Below are 16939 nucleotides of genomic sequence, written 5' to 3' on the forward strand. Positions count from 1 at the left end.
ACCAGTGCTTCAGCTGCGGCAGCCGTCGCTGTCCGCTGGTCTCCAGCGCAGTAAGCAAGCTCTGAAACACTAGCAGCGCTCACCGAAAAACCCTTTTCATGTGTCTAGTTCACATGACGTTTGACTTTATATGTAGATTATAGGAAAAGACTGTTGATTCCTTGGTGCTGCATTGGTATTTGGTTGTGTTCTTGCATATATAGGTCGTAGGCAGGGAAACGTCAAGGAGGCACTAGTACCTTCAGGTAAATTGGTTTTACGTTTACTTTTAATCACCTGCGGTTGTACAGAAACTCATTCCGTAGTCTGGTTTATGAATTTTCAGCCCTGTCAGGTGAGCAGATCAGCATGGGTCTGCTGCATGCAATCTGCTGCAATTTTCACACTTTAATGCTGCGCAGTGATTTCTTACTACATCGTACACACTGGTCAAATCCCCGACGCAGTCTATCTTTCTGACAGCCGGAATCTCATGTCCTCAGTCTCTCTTGCTTCTTACCCGGTTCGGGAACCACCTGGGAGCGTAGGTCTGTAGTAGGACTGACATTAAATTGGACAATGATAAATGCTGTTAGTGCTTTTTAAAATTTCCTGTTTTTTCCCCCCCTTCTGTTTTATACTCCACACGGGCACCCTGGCTTGGTACAGGCAGCGCTATTTTACTGTTTAAAGAAGGGAGGCTTTTCTACTGCGGTAAGGTTTAAAGATGAACCTTCAGATCATCATCTCATTGCTTTCCCACAACCGGTTGCTTCTTAGTGCTCACAATTAATTTCCCTTTGTAATAAAACATTTTGTTTAATTTTCTGGAGTTTTGCTTGTTCCGTAGCCTACAGAGGAATTTTTCCACAGAGTTTTGTGCTCTTTGGGCAGGTGATTTCAGGGCATTAGCAGTGTTTCTCAGGACAAATTAGAAGCTTTAATGTGCTAAAGACTTTGGTCTGCACCAAAGATAAATGGCTGTTGGCCAGTGGCAACCCGCAGAAGCTTTTTCCAGCATGCAGTTTTAAAACTTGCTATATGTATTTTATCCTGAACGGCAAAGTAGCAGGGAAAAAGAAGGAGTTGCAGGTACAGCTGGTCGAGAAATATTTTGATGATGAAAATTTTCCTCCACATTATGCTTCCATTTCACAAAGATTTCTGAATTTAACTTTTTAATTCCAAGCTGAGACAAAAAATGTTTTGAAATCATAGAGATAGCCTTACTGAATTTGTCATTGTGATAGGGTTAAGTAAATCCACGACTCGGCTTCGTTACATGGTGTGATATAATGACAGAGAGAAACGCAAACTGTCAGTTTATGAACAGAGCAATCATTTCTCGCATATTCTTCCTGAGGACCTGATACATTACAAGTGAGTGGTTTGATCTCCTACAAATTGGATTTTGTAGCAGAATCCTGTTGTGACTAACTTTTCATCTCAGCACAGTTGCGGGCCAGGAGGAGAAAGAGCGCAAGTGGTGTGCAGGAGCTGCAGATACCCGGTTTTACGTTGTTTTTTTTCCTTTTCTTCTTTTTATGGTGCACTATTTCTAATACACTTCACAAAATCTACTTACATGTATTGCCATCATAGCTTCTGCCCCTATCAGGAGAAAGCAGAAAGGAAAACACAATGTTTCCCAGCATTTTCACATTGTTCTTTTAGGAAGATTGCAAGGAGTAATAAAGCATCTTCGAGCAGAACGGCAGATTTCAGCAATAAGCACTTCTCATGTGCCTTCAAACCACGGATCAGCCCTTTCTTATCAAGCGTGGCTCCTGCGTGTGCGTGTGTGTGCGTGCGCGCGCATTGCTGTAGACCAAAGGCACTTGCGGTATTTCACAACGTGATGCAGACTTAATTGAACAGCCGAGCACAGGAGGAGTGCAATTGATTTTCTGTAATCTAAAGATTCAGGGCAATGGTTAGAGAAGCAACGCGGTCTTTGCCGTAGGAAGGATTACTCAATCCATATCAGACTAATACGAAAAAAACAGCAGTTAACCAGCATCGAATACAAGTTCAGTGTACAACTGCTGTAATCACTGTGATTTAAATATTGTTGATGATTTCTGTAAGTTTACCTAGAAAAAAACTAGGGAAAAAGTTTGTGATGATTTACCAAAGATAGTATGTAGACTCTGGTGAGGTTTTCTTTCAAATGGATCACTGCAGTTTAAGCAGGTAGGTCCCATGCACCGATAAAGCTATGGGATCATATACTTCTTTCACCATACAAAGTCCCATGGCACTGTGTGAACGGTGTTTCTTTTAAGAGCTTGCAAGTGAACTAAGTGGGGATGGAGGCTTAAAAGGACAGGGATTTTGTCCGTTAAGAAAGGTATTGAGGATGAGTGGAGTAAAGGAAGAAGTGAGAGCAAGTACAGATTAAAAGTGATTTTGGGTCGTAGGGAAAATAGTAGTATGAGACCTGGAGAGTGTCATCAGGATTAGGCATCAAATGACGGAAAGCACGGAAACAAAATTGGGCAAAGAAGACTAAACACCCTCAGTTCTTGCAAGCCATCCTCATGGGTTTTGTTTTCTAGACTGCTGGGCAATTTTCCTGCCCTCCTCTGGGCTCTTTCCACGTGCACAGGTTGCGTGGAAGAGCAGTGCCAAACGCTGGGCACAGTTGTCCATGGGATTTAACACTGATGCCGAGAGTGGAGCAGGAGGCACCTGCTGCTGAGCTCTGCTTCTGCCTCCCAGTACGACGACCACCTTCTCCGTGACACAAGGACACCGTTGACTTGTGGTCGGACTGCGATCTACTGTGGCCTCTGTGGAGCAGGTACCTAACCTGTATTTTTTCAGCTCGTTATTCCTGCCTGAGGGAGGTACCTTGCTGTTGTTGTTACTGAATTGCCTCTTTTCTTAAGACTGGTGCTCCAGCCCGCCAAGATCCTTTGACTCCCAGTCTTTGCCCCCAGAGCGTGCGCAGCCGCCTCCCGGCTTGGCACGATGCAGAAATTCAGCACATGTGGTCCCTGGCCTGGTGCTTAGTCTAGATTTTTATTACAGTGAGTGTGGGAGAGACTCGTGATGGATCCCACTTGATGCCAGATGAGTGATTTGGATCACTACAACTGGAATTAGCTTCTTTGCGATGCTGTTATTACCATCTTCTGTATTTCAGTAGACCCATTAGCACATTCTAAAAATAATTAAAGATATTTATCCTTACTTTTCTGCTGTAATTTCTACTATAATTCTACTTCAGTGATACTTTTATAATTTCCGATTAGTTGTATTTAAATAGTATTGGGGAAAATACGCCGCTTGGGTCATCATAAATGACTTTACAACACTGCACCCATGAACTAGAATATTTTTCTGTCTTGCCAAACCATTTAAAGCTGCTGTATTTTATTAGAATGGATTGAAAAAAAATGGCCCTGCTAGTAAAATTTTTTGTGTCCCTTTAACTGGTCTTAAAATCGCGCTTTGATCTCTTTTTTTTCCCGTCGGCATCATAAAAATGATGTTTTCTTTGGAAGTAATTACATATTGACTGCTGGCGTGCACTCGCTGCTGAACTGTATATTGAGAAAGATATGGAGTTTTATTAAAAGTGGTGAAAGTAAGTGCAAAAGGCTTGATGGAAATATGGCTATGTAGAGTTAGCTTCTGCAGGGAGGGAAGGTAGACCTTGTTTTAGGATTAGGAAAAAAGTAACTCTTCATTTATTTTTCTGAACTACACACAGGCAGAATGGAGTATTGTTTTGCAGAAAAGTTGTATTTAATGTCCTGAAAATTTCCCTTTGAATCGAGTAGGCAGTAATTACCAAAAAAACCCACAAGCACCTGTGTTTCTGTAAACAAAGTGTTTTCATTTTAACCTTTTCCTATCCATTCTGGTCCTTCACATTTAAGTGGTATTTTCTTTAGACATTTCTTCTGCTGGCGGACGGTCAGTATAAGGCCAGATGTGTACAGCATACTGTTAGGTGCCTGATAGGTTTCTTTGGAATTGTGGAATAGCAGGAACCTCTTTGATTAAGGAAAAGTCTTTATTTCTAGATACGATTACAGCAATAGAGTATATATTACAGCCTAGATACCTGCTCAGCTTGAACTTCTAAATCCCCTGGTGAATTACAAAGAGGGGCCAGGGTGGGCTCGTATTTCGCCGTGGCAGCAAAGGCCAGAGCCTCCCACTAAAGTCATGGATTTTAATGGTTTTGGATTACATAAAACAAAGCTACATAGGGTTTGAGATGTGAAGGAGTCCCGTTAGCTTTTTCCTAAAGGTCTAGCCTTTCAAGATACAGTCCTGGAGCAGGCTCCTAGAGCAAGGTCCGTACCAACCCTTTGGCACAGCAACGTTTCCAGCCTCGCAGAGAGCAAACCACGTAGACATCAGCTGTTCTCAGAGAGGTACCGTGCATTTTGCCTTAAATATTTAAAGGATAATCTGAAATGAGATATTTTTGCAGACTTCTACTGCATTTTTGGTTGACTGGGCTGAATTGAATGCTAGCTGTAAGTTGCCAGAGAGGCTTCTGCTGCAACTGCTTCTGATAACGATGCCCAAGTACGTGTAGATGTGAGGAGCAGCCCAGCCGAAGCTCTTCTGCTGTGCTGCAGTTTGTTTTGCAGCTCCATCAGCCGCTGCTGAAAGTGCTCCGGTATGTTCATATTCCAACTATTAAACCATTAAAGTGCACCAGTGAGTTAATTACCGCTACAGGCTGCTTTCAAAACCTGCCAGTGACAGTCTCCGGAGGACCCTCCGGGTGGTCTGCGTTTCAAGGAGACCCTTCGGTAGCATCGCCTCCCACGGGGGAGCTTCTTGGCTGAGCCGTCAGCAGAGAGAACTGATCCTCGGTAGTGCTTCTCTAAGCTGACGGCTCTGAGAGCAGCTCTGGCGCCAGCTACTTGCAAAACGGAGGTGCTGAAGGTGAAATCTGAATAACCAATTTCAGCTGATGTTAAGGTTTGAGCCTTGTGGAGTCCTTAAGCGCACGTTGCTTCTCACCGATTTAAATGTGATCTCGTCTCATGTGGCCGGCAGTGGTGAATGCTGTATCAGCAGCGCGGGAGCGTTGCGCTTCCAAACTCTAAATGATGCAAAAATACTTCGGGGGTGTTGCTCCAGCGGGATGCCAGCTCTCCCTGCTTTGCACGCTCCGCCGCCCGGCGTATCGCCTGCCCCGGCCAGCGCACGCCTGGGACTCGCGTGGGACGCGGCGGCCGCAGCACGGCTGCAGGGAGCTGGGTGCCGGCCCCGAGGCAGGATGCTCGGCCTCCCCTTGTTAACCCAGTCTAGGTTAAACCTGAATATATTGCTTTGATGAGTACCGTACTCTGCTGCATGAGAAACCTCTTTACAGAAAAGCGCAAAGTATTTATGGAAGGTTCGAGAGCAAAACTCAAGAACTTCTGGTTTTCATAAAAGCCCAGTGAAATATGTTCGTACAGAGACTGAAAAATGAGTCTTGTATAGGTATAATAGTTCATTAAGTGGTAACTAAAGAAGAGAATATGCATCAAATATCACAATATATTTAAATTAACAGGCAAGTCTTTTTACTTAATTGATTAATTATGAAGTGGCAGGCTGCTTTCGGTGTATTAATTATAGAGAAGGAAAGGCAGAAGTGAAATACTGCAGCCATTGCGACACTATTAATTGTTTGCCATCTGTCTTTGGAAATGAAGGAGAAACAAAAGAGATCAGATTTCTTGGAATAAAAAATGAGAGCTCAAAAGTGGGTTGTTAATATCAGAAATAATCATTAAAATTTTGAGGTTCCCTAAAGTTCATAAAACGCGCTATTGCTAATAAGGAATAGTAAAGTGATTAGAGGCAGCTACAAATGGTAGAGCAGTAATTCTGTAAGAGTTCAGCGGGTGACGGAGGTTTCCGCGGAGGCTGTATTCGCACGACTTTATTATTCTTGTTAACTTCTTGAGTTCTTTAGGGAAACTTTCTGAAGCTCTGCAAGGGGTGATGAGCAGCGTTAGCTTTGTGAACTGCCCCACTGTTGGCAAAGCAGGCGAAGGAAAAGAAGACGAGACTTGTTGCCTGTACGGCTCCATAATCAGATAGCCCCGCTGACAGAATTTATAATTGGTTCCATTAATTTAAACGGTGTATGCTAGAAAGTGAGATGTTGTTTAATCTCACAACTGGGGAGCAAAAAAATGGCTGTAATGAAGCTGTGTTTAATCTTTTCTTCAGTCATCAAGGCATAATGAGCAGATGAGTTGCCCAGTCCGGCTTCCCTTTGCTTCAGGAGGACTGTTCGAGTCACAGCAAAGGGCACCACAGTGCCAGCTCCTTAGATGCAGGATCTGAGCATGACGTGATGAAGAGGACTGCAGTATTAAGAATGAAAATTTTATGCTTTCTTTCCTTCTTGCCAAAAGGGCTGGGAGTTTAGGACACTCTTTGGTCAAATATTTTGCAAAAAATCCTCTACTGATGTAATGCTGAGGAATAGGACAGCAGCTTCAGTGTGCTGTGTATATGCTTTCAAACAAAAAAAATAACTGTAGTAAAAAGTAGGTTGCAGCAGTATAACTTCTTCACAAATATGTTGGTTCACAGGCTGTAAGAATAAGCTTTTTTAAAAAATGCAAAGCTGCTCAGCAAGATATTTAACAACCACGCACCAAGGTGCAGTTTTGATGAAGTGATTTTGGGGGTATTCCTGCTTTTTTACTATCCCTGAGGACTAAATTTGCAAGAGTGGCTTCCAGTTTGGAGTTTCCAAATGCCTTCTTGATTTCCAAATTATGTACTTACTCATAAGAGCTAACGAGAATGTTTATTATTCTTGGTTATGGGCATCCAGCATTTCGGCTGGCGTCAGATCCCTTATTGGCTTTTAGGTCCCTGGGTTAATTTTTCAAGGCTGGTCAGAATCCCCAAGTAAAGCCATAGCCATCACCTTGGAAACTCCTGAGTGCAAAATAAATCTTCCAGTTAGAGAGACTTGCAAGCAACAGATTTTTAGAAGCTTTTCTTTCTGTTTTTCCACCAGACCTTTGATAGCATTCCTGCTCTTGCTCTTCAGTCAGTCTTTGCAATGCAGACTGCGCTTGCTAATACTGAGGCAGCTCACGCAATCCCGGCTCTTTGTCCACGTGATTTTTGTTCCAGCGTTGGGTGAGTGTTTTGCATCGCGCTGTGGCGAAGGGCAGGCTCTTGCCCCGGAGCTGGGCAAGCGGCCGCTGAAGCGGTGGCGCGAGCCGCAAGCAGGCCCCAGCGTACGGCAAAGAGCTTTGCTCTCCTGGCCGATTCAAGGAAGAAAACTAAAATGTGAATTTCTGAAGAAGTTTGTGTTTTTTTACCGGCTAAATTATTATGTCTGCACACTTAGCAGAGACTTGCTTAGCAAAATGTCTTAAATCTGTATTCCAGGTGTTTTGCTGGTATGTTTGTGTGGATTGTGCATATTCACTGCTTGCTAACATAGTGAGGAAACTAAAGAGCATCCCAAACGACTAGATTTAACTCCTGTGTTCAAAAAAATCTCTTTATCTGTGATGTAATTCCTGGTTTCATAATTTCATGACAAAACCATTGATACTATGAGTAAAAAATTGCAAGTGAACAGCACAACTCTATGGTGGTTGGAGAAACTAGGAGAAAAAATTGGAACAACAGGAGAACTTAAAAGCAAAACAGCAAGGAAGCCACAGAGATGCCGATGTGCTTCCCACCTGTATTCATTTACAGATTGGCCATTAGCCTCTGACCGGCTATTTCACAGTGATCGCCAGAGCAAGGTATGAAAAGAGATGCAAGACATTTAATCCTCCAAAAATGTCCTAAGGGAAGGACCAAGTTCCCCGGCAAGTGTAGGTCAGCTACATGTCAGTGACATCAATTGTGCTGGGCTAATTTGTCCATTAGAATTTGTTGCTTTGCCTTTCTTACATTCAAAATACTTGCCTAAAGTTCTTAAGCATATCCTCTCGGCGTAGGACCTAGTTTTTGCCCCTTCATCTAGGTGTTAGCATGAGGCCTAGGTTTTAAGGTTGAAGTTCTCTTGTTTCCAACCACGTTAGCCTGAAAGGACAAAATGAGTTTGCTACTTGTGAACGTCTTTGAAAAATGCAATTTTGCATTGACGCAGGAAAGATGTCTGCAAAACACGGTATTAATTACTCAGAGAAGCAAAACATCGCTTACTGTCACCAAACCCAGAAGGCCTTTCTGTAGCCCACTGCCTTCGTGAGCACTGGGAGAAGTGCGCTGTCCTTCGTCTGCGCGTAGGGGAGGTTCCCGAAAACGAGGATCCCTATGGTTGCGTCAAGGGCTCCGGTGCATATCATTACTTTGCCTTTCTTGCTTGATCCCTTTAATGATGCCTTTGATCTAAATCTCTGCATTCAGGAAAGGAAGTGTAACTTTATGTAAACTGATACACGCATGCTGCTACTTAAAAAGAAATAAAACTACTGCATCATGATGTCCTTGTTCTCCACAAGGAGAACGCCAGAGGAGATCATGGTCCATCTTGCCATGTCCTATTCCTCCAGCTTCCGCAGTTACACAGAGGAGAATGACTGAGAGAGAGGAGAGAATAAGAAAACCCCCTATGACTCATAAAACAGAAAAGCAGCCCCCACAAAAACATGTGGTTGTTGTTTTAATTCCCTTTTGGACAGAAGTGCTGTATGAAGAAGATGCACGTTGGTTAAAGGCAGGTGGTTATAACATAAACTGTGTTGCAGTATACTCTGCAGTGGTCAATTCTGTCAACTTTTGCTATAAAATTTCACATAGGCAACACAGGACAAGCAGAAGACAGACAATTTACACTGGCTATTTTACTTATCATAATTTCAATCAAAACAAAGGTTGCCCTAAAACCAGAATTGTCTTTTGAACCTTGCAATGCATTGAAACGAGCTCAGGCTTTTACTGCATTTCATTTGTAAACAGTTTTGCTGTATTTAATATGTTCCCAATAAGTGGTTTGCTCGGTAGGTGTGTGTACGCACGTGCAAGTTTGGTGCCCTTTTTTAATGTGGTTGTGCTCAATATTACAGCAAATAGCACAGTTCAAAAGTGACTGAAAAGCACAGTCTGCAGTTTCTGCAGTTGGCGAAGAGGAATTTTTCATTTCATACATCATTTACAACTAGCTGCAGTGATTCCACAAAGTCAGTACGTATCCTTCAGACAAAGTTACGGGACGTAAACAGATTTTGAAGTTCACTATTGCCATCGTTGTGTATGTTTGTTGTTTTATTTTACTACCTCTCACCAAATTGCCAGGAATACCTTTTGGCAGCTGAATATAGAATTCAACTAATTTCGTTTCTAAACTCAATTGGAGGGTAACCGCATCATTTCATCTTTTTTCAGTTGCATGTGTACGTCTTTGCTAGTCTGTCTTTGGAAGGTGGGTTTCTCTTTCCTCTGCTGTCGCCTAGTAAGGCTATAATGGCCCGCGGCCTCAAAACCTGTCCCGCGTAATGAAAACGAGCATCAGGGAAGGCCACTGGCGGCAGCTTCTCGGAGCAGCTCGTCTTGCTGGGGCTCAGCAGGTTCCTCCAGGTCTCCAGCTCAAGCCGTGTGGGAGAGGCAGGTAGGTCACCTCTTCCAAATCGTCCCTTCTCTCCAACTTTGCATGTACACAACTAGCGTGCTCTTCGTTGTGCGTTCCCTCCTTTCGTATTTTAGCTTGACCGTAGCTGAAACTGTTACGTGGCGGGTCATTATCCCTGAGACCGGCGTAGGTTTCCTCCTCCGATCTGCCGGCTTTGGGTGTTAGACCTTCTGGAGCACGGTTGTTCAACCGCTATGGGGTGGCAGCAGCTTTGGTGCCTTTAGTGACTCCTTTAAACGTAGTGAAGTCCTGAGAAGGATGGGGCACGCTCAGTAAAATATCTCAGTGTGTATTGAAACTTGAAGCCGTGACGCAGCTCCGCCGTAGCGGGTGTTTTCCTCCAGCTCTCCTGAAGCAGGTAGGTGGGAGAAGCCACCTCACCCGTTTTTCAGAAGTAATCTAAACCACTTATGAAAGTATTGCATTACATGAGAAGGTGGAAGGGCCTTCCTAGGCTTACGTTCCCAAGTGTATACCAACTTTCATTCCTTTCACATTCTCCCTTTCCCTGGAGGGATACTGGTTCCTTCCCTGTCCCCCTTGGAGCATGGGAAGTTACAAGATGGCAGTGACACTAAAGGTTTTACAGGCTTCATTTTACTGGGTTTAGAGGCAAGGAGAACCTGAGGAAACTCCTGGTTTTACTTGTGATGAAATTTTCTTCAAAAGCTGTTCATCCTTCTCATAAAATCCCACGTCAGATTTGTTTAGCAGCTGTTTCTTTTGTCCTGGCAGTAAGCTTTTCAGTCTGTCTTAAGCCATCGAAAAATAGGCGCTCTAATTTTTCACTGCTATTATTTTCCACGTTGGTAGAGCAGAGCCTGAAGGCCGTCTGTGCTTGGGGGTTCTTTTTAGGAGATTTCAATATATTTGTAAAGATACAGTGCTTGACAATCCGTCTTCATCTCTTCCCTTTGCAAAACGAGAGTGGGTGTCTGTCACAAGAGGAGGTCTCTCTTAAAGCTTCCTCTTGACAGCTAGCAAGAGCAAGTAGTGCCTGTCTCTGTGCGTCGCGACTGCTTGCGCTCGGTAGAGACTGAAAGGAAAGTAGCGATAATTCTGAACTTTAAAGCAGTTCCAGTTCGGTTCCGTAAAAGGGGCACATTTATTTCCATGTGTTTGCTTTCATAAAATGCGTATTCCTTCTTAAGCAATGAACAGTTTGCTCATTGCTACCAGAAACCCTAGGAACGTGTTTGCACCCATCGCGTTTCAAAGCCGTAAAGCGTGCTTGCCATTTGCAGGCGCCGCTGCTAAGGTCTCTGCAAATCCAGCAGTAGCTGCTGTGGTGAAAAGGAGCGTTTTTTACTCTGCCTCTTTTCAATGAAAGCTTGCCTCGTTAAACAGCTTTCTTCTAAGACGAGTGCCTAACGCCGCCGTGGGGGTCCGGGCAGGCGAGGCTGCGGCAGGCCCTCGCTGCCCCGCGTCCCCGCGCCGCGGCCGCCTTCCCTCGCTCCGCTCGGCGCCTTCCCTTCCCTTTTCCTGCTAGCGGGGAGATCCGCCTCGCAGCTTTAAAATAGAACAGCACTGTTATTAACTCAGATCTGACTCCATTTAACACACCGAGATACCACGTACTTCCAAATTATACCGATTTTAATAAGTAAGCCAATTTTCAACTTTTCCTTCATCAGATTTAATATGAACTTTAACTTCAGTCATTTAAAACTTGATCATTAGTTTCGGCATAAGCCTGTTAGAGTGGGTAGTAATTATATCTCTATAACGTAGTCCTGACAGGCTTTTAAGACGCTTTCCCAGTTTCTCAACTTTAATTAAAGAATTAATTTAAAACTAGTGGAGAGACTGTTATTTTTGAAGGAGGATCTGATATTTTGGCCTTCTCCATGCAAGCAGTAAATTATTTAAAGGGAAAACTTTTGCATGTAAGCAAGGAAGCAAAGCGGCCTGAATCGCAGTTCAGAAACGGAAGAGAAATTACAGGGAGTTTGGTCTAAGCGCAGGGAAATCATCAGCCTGATTGCTTTTCTTTTGTGCAGCTGAGAAGTGCAATAAAAGTGGGAATACAGCAAAGATTAATGATTTTTCAATGTTAGCTTTCTTGTAGAAGTGGATGAGTCCTTGGACAGAGACTCATTCATATTTTTTTCTGAGGAGAACTTTACTGGAAAAAAAAAGGGTAACTACAGCGGAGACAGAAATCAATACAGCTATAACACACGGCGAATACTGTAAGCTTGACTTTAGCAGTATTTTGAAATCAGTATACAATAAAGACCACGTCTCGTTGGAGCTGAGCTGGGACGGTGGCGCCGGCAGAGGCTGGCAGGCGCCTGGCGGTTTATGTCTCTCTGTATAGACATATATATATATATATTTGCATATCACCGAACCAGAGAGTGGCTGAGGTTGGAGGGACCTCTGGAGATCATCTAGTCCAACCCCCCTGCTCAAGCAGGGTCGTATATCTATCTGTCTATACATCAATCGCACTAATTATCAGTATTTGACTATATTATCTTACTGTTTTTCTATCTTCACAATAATTGCTCAAGTTAATCTGAAGCCCCACAAGTTTGCAGAAGGGTCAGAGCAAAACTGCATGGAAAACACTAAAGAAAGGCATGCCTGCAGACTGGTAAATAAGACGTAGGGCCTCAGACATCTACATACAAATTTGGGAAGGGGTTAGAACAATTTGGAGCAGGAGAGCAGAGCAAATAAATCACAAGATTGCAGTAGCTCATTGTTTCCCTGATTCTTCAACCCTGGCAGCACTCAAAACACTGCATTAAAACTGGGATGATAATGGTGTGTACAGCAGACTGCATTATTTATTCACAGCAAACCCAGACTTATTTATTCAGTTCATAACCATTAATTCGCAATCATTCCAAGATATAACCAGAATTAATGTTAAAGTGAAATCTGCAGCCTGCATAAGAAAACACATTCATTGCCACGGGTCAATGGAAGGTTTCTTAATGAACAAATAATTTTCAGCTGCTAAATAAATCTTATAAGCAGAATTTAAGAATAAATCCACACTGATTCTAATGTGAGAATAAGGATTTTAAAATAATACATGTCCTTGACAAAACACTATGCTTCTGCTTGAGAAGAAATGAGATTAGCATATAGAAAAGTAAAAGCAATAAACATTGTGATAGTATTTGTTCAGAGGTGTCAAAACTTGGGCAATTTTGAAATAGACTTTACTCATAAGGACTGGCCTGTCAGTTCTGTGGGATGTGTGAGTAGCAACATATTAGCTGCAAAAAAATCTTTTATTAATCTACTAACTCTACCTCAAGGAAAAAAAAACACAAAAAAGTCTCAACGATCAGATTGGTATACCCTTTGGGTAGGGAATGCTGAATCCCTCAGAACTGGGAGAATTTGTCTGATGAAATTATTTCCCCTCTTCTCTTGCAAAGGCTAGACTGGACGAAATTCAACGAATAGAGAAATTTTTTCAAAAGTTTCTGGAAAAAAGGGGGCTTTCACAAGTTTGTTAGGGAAGCTATCTGTCAAGATATATTTTATTCATCTTTCAGCTAGATTAGAAATGCAGGTGTAAAAGGTTTTTTGGTCCATTGGATTTTAACAAATCTGAGAATTCAAGAAAGCACTAAATAAAGAAGAATGAAGAGAATATTACCAGATTAGGTCTTTGTTTTCCCATTCTACTGCCTTGAAAAAAAGGCCCTGTTCTCCTTTATTTCCTGTGGTCTTCTATTCTACTCTGTAAATACAGTAAGTAGAAGTCTTACCTTATCTTTAGGCTTGAAAATTTGGTTCCTGGAACATTACAGATTATCAGAGTGATTTTAGGCTGTTTATCTCCATTTGGTCTTAAAATGATTATATAATATTTAGGCTTTTGGGGACATTATGGAACTGACACACGGCCCTCCTGCTGCAGTGAATGACACACGTAGGCAATACTTCATATTCATAGAAGAAAATAGAGCATTTATTTCTTGCTTTAATCTATACAAATTTATCATGCTGTTATCTTTGGGAAACTGGTGTTTTGTCAACCTGTGCGATAAAACTGATGAGAAGAAACAGATTTACTTTTCGTATCCTGTTGAACACCTTCATTATGTCCCCTAACTCTCCTCTCTCCAAAGTCCTATATTTAATCTTAGCTTTTGCAATTTTTCCTAGGGAATAATAGAGAGACCAGTATTATTCATAAGAAATCACTAAACAGTCTTTATATCAATTATTTTAAAGGCTCTAGTACGTGATAATTAGTTAGACTGGGAACTGCAAATAGCCAGCAGCATTCATGGATAACTCAACTACCTCGTCACTGGCAAAGTTTATGCCATCGTATTTTTGGCCATACCACACCTCAAAAACCAGAATGGGGCTATGAGTTTCTTTCCGATAGGTTTGTGACTGATGACAGCATTTGCTATTAATCATATTTAAAATTCAAGGTGAAAAGAAAATCGATGGCTCATTTTCATGAAGTCAAAGAACTGTTGCAGGCTGAAGCTTTATATGTCTGTTCCGGCGGGTTTGGAAAAAAACATGGTACAGAACTTGCTAACCTGTTCGAGCAGGATCGGCCCTAGAGCATTTAAATAGGCGCACACAAGTAAAGTCAATTAGAAGAAATAAATTATGTAACTTTTCCGGTAATGTTCGTTTGCAGTAAAGCATGCGTTGTTCTGGTAAGGCAAAATGGAGACGCTGTAATGCAAAGTATCAGAAACGCCGAAGAGAATGAATTATACTGGATACTTGTCACCGGTTTGTACAATGGCTGTTCTGGATATAATTTACGTGTCCTATTCTCTGCATTGATTTGTTAGGAGGAAAATTGTAATCATGAAGAACCCACAGTTGCTGTTCTCTGAAAAGAAGATTAATCAAGTAAAATCTTGATTGCTTAAGTGAGTAACAGCTTTTCTTAATATCTGAAACAATGAAGAATACAGGTTTGGAGCTGTTTTACTGTTTTAAATTAATAACTTCACATCTGCTTGAAAAGATAACACTGTCCTGAATAAAGTGTGACTTTCCAGCTTTGTATAATGACTCTCTTTCAGATGGTGTTAGAGAGAGCAGTAGAATATGAAACAAACCTTAATGAATATTCTTTCAATTACAGTATATTTCACTGTCACATTCTTCCAATATTCATGAAGTAGCGAGAACCTGATTATAAAGCTAATGACTTGGAAACTAAAATGATATCAGACTCCAACTTACTCTGCTCTTAGATAAGACAATTATTTAATTCCTACCTTTCACGCATTATTCAAAGCTTTGCTTTTAAAAGTATAGACAGTGATCCAAGTTCTGCTGTCACTTATATGCAGAAAATACCGAAGTATTAAAAAGTCGCTGAAAGTTCATTTCAAATTTGTTCAAGTTCTTTGAAAGAAAATGTAGCCTTGTATGGATTAATACATCGGATACTACATGTCTTTATTTGGCCATTTCTGTTTCAAAGCTGCTGTGATGACTATGTATTTCAGTGGCTTTAGTTGGGTTTTTTGAAGCTTATCTCGCAAAAGGAGTTGGGATTCTTCCAAAAATCTGAATAAAGAATGACAGAAGAAAGGCTGGGCCATCAGCTAGGGCAGGACAGAGTTCAAAAGCAGAGGAGTTATGTCTAGCTTACTAGTGAAACCGTAAAAGTGGATAGAACACTTCATTTAAGTGTCTTTTCAGGTAGAAAAGGGTGCTTCTAGTGAAACAGGGTGGTTAGAAAGGCAAGTTGCTGTATCACATTGTTAGGATGCTTTGAGAAGTTTAATTTATGAATAATTCTGAAATTGAAGGAATTGTTTGCTTTGGGCTAATGCTCTTGCTTGTTTACATGGAAAAAAGAAGTTATAAAAGCAGTAGAAGTGGTTTTTTTTAATTAATTTTTTTTTTTTGCATAGTGTGACCAATAGGAAGAGGATCAGTGCCGCGTGCTCTCCCTTTTGAGGTGTCCTCCTAGGAAATCTGCCTCTTCCCTGCCTGGCCTGCTGCCCTCTGCTCCTGAAGCTTCCTCCACCGCCGCCGCCACGGGTTCCCCTCCGGCACGACCGGCTGCTGGTGGAGCCCGAAACGGGCCGTGCTTGAGCCTGACGTAAAAGATGCAGTTACAGGGTTCGAGGTGCAGTTGACGCGCTGCTCAGATATAAGCACGCTTTCGGGTTCGTGCATTTGAGATGAAAAGCGCATTCAATAAAAGTTGGCAAGGCAAACAACAATATATATTTTTTTGTAATTATAAAGCAACATTCCTCTGCTGTGTCATTTGAGATATAAGATAGGACAGTGCAGTCATAAAAAAGAGTAACTCTTCAAAATCAGCTGCATTGTGAGTAGAAAATAATCATTTTCTACAATAAATAAATCAAAAATCATGTCCACAGCTGCTGGAGTTTAGAAATAACAGCTGACAAAGGAAATAAAAGCTTGATAGTAACATATAAGTGTGAGAGAAACCACTTTTCAGTTGACCTACTCTAAAAGTCATTAACTAGCAATGTGCTGACAACACAGAAAAATAACCTCACAGAGACTTTTATTAGTTTTCCTACTGAGCTTCAAGTAGTGTCAGAGCCAGTTTACGAATTCAGCTTAGCAATTATGTAGCATATCCTTAATTATTTCATACTGCACTATTTGGGTGATATTTTGTTGATCAGTTCACAGAATATAAAATTTACTGTTCATCTTAAACTCTAAGTGCCAATTAGTTGCATAATGAAAATTGATCCTACCTGTAGTCCAAGATCGAACCAATTACCATGCACCTGAGGTAACAGGATTTTTGGTATTAATAATAAGCGCTGTTGTCTAAATGCTTTCCTCCCTTCCAAATTTACTTAAATAGCCTATTCTTAGAACTACCGCATGCAAAATACTACTTTGTCAGCAAAGATTGTCCCCATGTTTAAATCAGTGCCATCCGCAGTTATTCTAGGTTGTCAAACAGTAGTCGATACCTACGTCAAGTGGATAGCGATGCACTTCGATGGAGCTGAACTGATGTGACAAAGTGCAGTCTGGCTCATTATCTATATCTATAACCTTTTAATTTACACATTTTTTTTCTGTGTCTATTTCTGAGGAGAAAAAACAATAGTAAAAATACTGTTATTTGTAGTGTTTTGGGACAACCCCATAATGACTGAAACATAAGCGAGTGATGTTGTATCACGTAATACAAATGAAGACTGGCAAATCCCTTCCCACTGGCCACTTTATAACGCTAGCTAGGTATTACACAGAATAAATCATTCTTTTTATCAAGAGGAGGATGTTTCTGAGCGGAGGAAACACTGGACTCTGAAACCATTTTTCTGTAGTTTTTGTACTTAATAAAAAGTGCCCCTAATCCTTTCTTTAATTACCTCATTGTATAAATCTGCTCAAGCATTTGGGGGTTCTGACCTT

This window comes from Apteryx mantelli, chromosome 7 (assembly GCF_036417845.1).
Source record: "Apteryx mantelli isolate bAptMan1 chromosome 7, bAptMan1.hap1, whole genome shotgun sequence".
Classification (NCBI taxonomy): Eukaryota; Metazoa; Chordata; class Aves; order Apterygiformes; family Apterygidae; genus Apteryx; species Apteryx mantelli.